General features: G+C 34.4%; 1 pseudogene across 1 annotated transcript; it reads right to left on the bottom strand.

Moving 5' to 3' along the window:
• Positions 1-1,154: 1,154 nt before the first annotated feature.
• On the bottom strand, positions 1,155-1,789 carry LOC309844949 (large ribosomal subunit protein uL6 pseudogene; annotated as a pseudogene). Its single transcript has one exon. The product of its transcript is annotated as a large ribosomal subunit protein uL6 pseudogene (transcript).
• Positions 1,790-5,088: the final 3,299 nt, after the last annotated feature.

Raw genomic sequence — 5,088 nt, 5'->3', positions numbered from 1 at the left:
TTCTTTCTAAGAGAGGGAGAGAGAGAGATGAGGAGGGACAGAGGGAGAGGAAGAGAGAGAATCTTAAGCAGGTTCCACACCTACCAAGGAGGCCCATTCGAGGCTTGATTTCAGAACCCTGAAATCATGACCTGAGCTTAAATCAAGTCAGATGCTTAAATGATTGAGCCACCTAGGGACTCCGAATTCTACAAAATAATTTAAAAGGAATTAAAAATCAATTCTATATTATTTCTTCTAGAAAACAGAAAAAAACAAAAACAAAACCTTTTCCTTACTAAATTTATAAATCAAATGTTACTCAATTTCAAAACCAGGCAAAGTCAGTACAAAATTCTGGAAGATAAAATAGTAGAAAATCTGAGGATCTAGGACTTGGGGAAGAGTTTTTACATATGGAGTGCCTTGGTGGCTCAGTCGGTCTGCCTTCACCTGCCTTCCCACTCAGGTCATGCTCTCAAGGTTGTGGTTGGAGCCCCATGTAGGGTTCCCTGCTCAGCAAGGAGTCTGCTTCTCCCTCTCACTCTGCTCCATCTTCTCTCTCTTTCTTTCTTTCTCTCTCTCAAATAAATAAATAAAATCTTTCAAAAACGTTTTTACAGATAACACTGAAAGCACAATCAATAAAATAATAATTGATAAATAGGACTTCGTCAAAATAAAAATTTAACTATCTAGAAAACCCAGTGAATGAGGATGAAAAGACTCATATAGACTGGCAGGAATCAGTTGTGAATCACATAGACAATGAAAGGAATCACGTATATGATATATATAATAATCATGTATTGTATATAGGACTGATAGATATAGATAGATATAGTTATGTTTATCTATCTATATCTCATAAAGAACTCTCAAAATTAAACAATACAAAAACCAAACAAGTCCAAATAAAAAGTGTGCAAAAAGCATGAAGGAATACTTATTTTTTTCTCTTATGAAATTATACCAAAAACCAAAAATAACAACAACAAAAAAACCCCTATACTATTCCTTCTGTTACTCTTCTTAGAAAACTACAATTTCCTTCTGACTGGTTTACCTGTCAAATAGTTGGAAAGGATTATTGGCTTTAGAAAAAGCCCTAAATCAATAAAGTTTTTATTGCATCTTTAAAATATTTACAAAAAGTCTGAAAAATCATCCAGCAACTTGCTATTTCTGTAGCTGAACAATTTAGATCTTATTCATCAGCCTTCTGAACTGTTCCTTTTTCAGAAACATAGATACCATCCAAAAACTTTCTGATATCCTTGTTTTTAATTGTTGTGGCTTGCTGAATCAAGGCAGCTGAGTTTGATTCAAGTTCAATGTCATTTCCTTGGAGAAGTAACTCATCATCATTCTGGGCTGGAGCTACTGAATAAGCAACACCTGGCCTCATCCAAACCCTGCAGATGTACTTTTCACCCAAGAAATTTTGGATTTCAACAAGAGAACCATTCTCCTGAATAACAACATTGATGTCCCAGGAAGTGAGCATACACAGACTTCATCTTGTAACAGAAGCCCCGTACAATGCCCTGGATCATGTTCTGTGCATGACTACAGATAGTGCTAACAGTACTCAGTTCTTTCCTAGTTCCCCACCATTTGTGAACTCAGAGCCTCTTCTTTTCTTTCCAAGGAGACTGAGCTCTGTATTGATGTGATCGAACTCCCTTTGAAGGATTCCTGTGGGCCCCTTCACGATCACAGCGTATCCTTTCAGAGTGATGCTGACATTTTCTGGAATGCTGACAGTCTGATTGCTGAAAAAGATCTTCATTCTCACAGTAGATGTGGCAAACAGCAACATGAAGGAATATTCCACTGAAAAGTATATATGCATGGCTAATAAATACAAGATAAGCTTTTCAACATCATTAGCCATCAAAGAAATGCAAATTAAGGCAATGTTGAGACATCACTATAAACCTATTAGAACAGCAAACACTTCAAATAAAATGAAACAGGACAATATTAAATGGCACTGAGACGCAGATAAATGAGATCTTGTGCATCGCTGGTGGGATGCATGTAGAATGGTATAGCCACTCTAAAAAACATTTTGACTATTTCTTAAAAGCTAAACATGCATTTGCCATATGACACAGTAATTGGCCTCCTGCACGTTTATCTCTGAAGAATGAAAACATACATCCACACAGTACTTGTACATAATTGTTCATAGAAGTTTTATTTGCAATAGCCAAAAAGTGGAAACACCAAAATGTCTCTCAGTAGACGAAAAGTTTAAAATAACTGTTGTATATCCAGGAGCACCTGAGGAACTCAGTAGGTTAATGACTGACTCTTGACTTTGGCACAGGTCATGATCTCAGGGTGGTGAGATGGAGCCCCACATTGGGCTCCACACTCAGCATGGAGTCACCCTGAGAGTCTCTCTCTCCCTCTGCCTCTTCCCTTCCCCCTGCTCAAGTGCTTTCTGTATCTCAAAATAAAGAAATAAAATCTTTTAAAAGTTAATAAATAAATAGACAATAAAATAAAATAACTATTGTACACCCGACCATGAAATACTATCAACAAATAACCAGGGATTATTTGTCAATACATACAAAAACTTGGATGAATCTCAAAGGTATTACGTTGAGTAGAAAAACTTAAGTTGTACAAAGATTTCATTTATATAACATTCTTGAAATGACAAAACTATAGAGATGAAAAATACATCAGGTCGTTCCAACTGTTAGGAATGATCAACCGGTTGCTGGTTTGATTATAAAAAAGTATCATGAGGGAGATTATTGTGGCATAGAATTGTCCTGTATCTAGATTTGTGCTGTTGGTTACACAAATCTATATATGTGACAAAATGACATGGAATTATACATATACATTCTCTCAATGTGAAATTTCTGTTTTGATATTGTATTATAATTATGTAAAATGTAACCAGTGGGGAAACTGGTTAAAAAGTAAGAGTCTTCGTTGTATTATCTTTACAACTTCCTTTGAGTATATAATTATTTCCAAAATAAAAATTAAAAAACAAACAAAAAAATTAATACAGAAAGAAAAGCAAATAAACCTGCAAAATCCTACACGGCTGGAAATGTAATTGCAGTGCTTTTTCAAAGATATTTTGGAGATTTACAGCAGCTGAATAATTAGAATTATTGGATATGTGAACTTCAAAAAGATTATTTTCCTAGCATTGTTTTGGAATTTCATGTAATTATAAATAATTGCAATTATTCTGTCAAATCCTACTATTATTGAAAAAGCATCAGTAGATCTTTAATTATGACTATCACAACTAGAAATGTACCAGTATTCTTTATTACTGATTTTTTTCTATAAATTTAAGCAGATCATAATCAAAATTAAGTCCATGCATTTTCCTTTGGAAAATAAAATCACACTGGCAACAATTTAATCAAATATTTAAAGATTCAACATTCATGTGAAATCAAATGATCAATAAATCCAAATCAGAGCAACATATCTATAAATATATTGACTCAAGGATTTAAAGTCAAACACACTCAAGACAACACAGATGTCACACTAAAAATGCAACGTGCATCATAAAATGCAGAGGGATTCCTAATTTCTGTGAATGTGCATGGAGATAGGACCTTCACAACATCACCAAGTATTGTGTGACAGCTTGTCTTAGCAGAATTCTGAATAAGATCTTTAACTATCTGCTTTTTTTTTTTTTTTTTTTTTTTTTTTTTTTAGGAAATGAATACCATATGTCTATAATGCTAACAATTCTTTTAGTAGATTAATAGTACAAGTGACTTGTCCTACTAAAAGTGAAAGTCTATGGGATTTTATGCCATTATTTACAACAACTGACTCAGTCATTTACATTTCTGTATCTTAGCTGTTCAGAGAAGCATTCTTCTGGCATCTCTCAAGGGCATCCTGTTTTTATAAGGGGTGGCTTTCTTATATCTTGGAGGTTTAGATGCTGGTGAGGTCACACAAGTGGAAACTAATCAGAGGGCTTGTTTCACGCGGAAGCAAGGCTCTGCCTTCATTTCACAGCATCTGGTTCTATTGGTCTTTTAAATGCTGACCCAGGAAACAGATTGGGTATCAAAGATAATGATAATAACGACAATACAAAGTATATCTCCTACCACATTCTGTCACTGGACTGAATACTTCATATGTAGGGATCAATTTAATTTCTCAACATCCCTATGATGAAATAATGACTGTTGCAATTTTTTAAGTTTTATAAGTGAGGAAACTAGCAGGACAGAAATACTGACTCTCATCTGCTTTCATACTTACACATTTTAAATAGTATGCACCCGCTTTTTATTTTTATTTTAGATTCTTTATATTTTATTTTTGTATATTTTATATATTTTTTTCATTTTTTTTTAATTTTTTTCTAAACATATATTTTTATCCCCAGGGGTACAGGTCTGTGAATCACCAGTTTTACACACTTCACAGCACTCACCAAAGCACATACCCTCCCCAAAGCACATACCCTCCCCAATGTCCATTATCCCACCCCCTTCTCCCAACCCCCCTCCCCCCAGCAACCCTCAGTTTGTTTTGTGAGATTAAGAGTCACTTATGGTTTGTCTCCCTTTTATTTTTTTTACATTTTTATATTTTTTATTTTATTGTATTGTATTTAGATTCATCATATTTCTTACTTTTTTTTACCATTTAAAAAATCAGTCCTTTGTTATATCACAGAACATTTTAGATGAGTCATGTTTTCAGTATTCAGTCAAGTACCTATTGTGTCCTCTCTAACTTTGTGTCAGACTGTGACTTTGGGGTGCTTTGTAGTTCTTAAATCTAAACAATTCATGTGTGATGTCTTCATAAAAAACTTATGTGAATGACTGAAATTACCTTGATATAAGAATGAAATCCAGCAGATATTACATCTGATCTGGTACAAGTTTGTTTGCATAGGTAGTCTGAGCATTTTCTCTACTTCGTGTTTCCCTGTCTCTCTTAGTGTGAGCTTAAACTTACTCTTGAGAAAAAAGGTGGGGATGGGCGGTGTTGGAGGGCAGGATTTGTTCTGTTTACTGCTCTCTGAGACCTATGTATTCTTTGTTTTCTAGCACCAGTAAAAACAACTATGTTTCCAAAAAT

This window comes from Mustela nivalis, assembly GCF_964662115.1.
Source record: "Mustela nivalis genome assembly, chromosome: 12".
In the NCBI taxonomy this organism is placed as follows: domain Eukaryota; kingdom Metazoa; phylum Chordata; class Mammalia; order Carnivora; family Mustelidae; genus Mustela; species Mustela nivalis.
The sequence above is the reverse complement of the archived record's forward strand: the minus strand, read 5'-3'. Positions and strand labels throughout refer to the sequence as shown.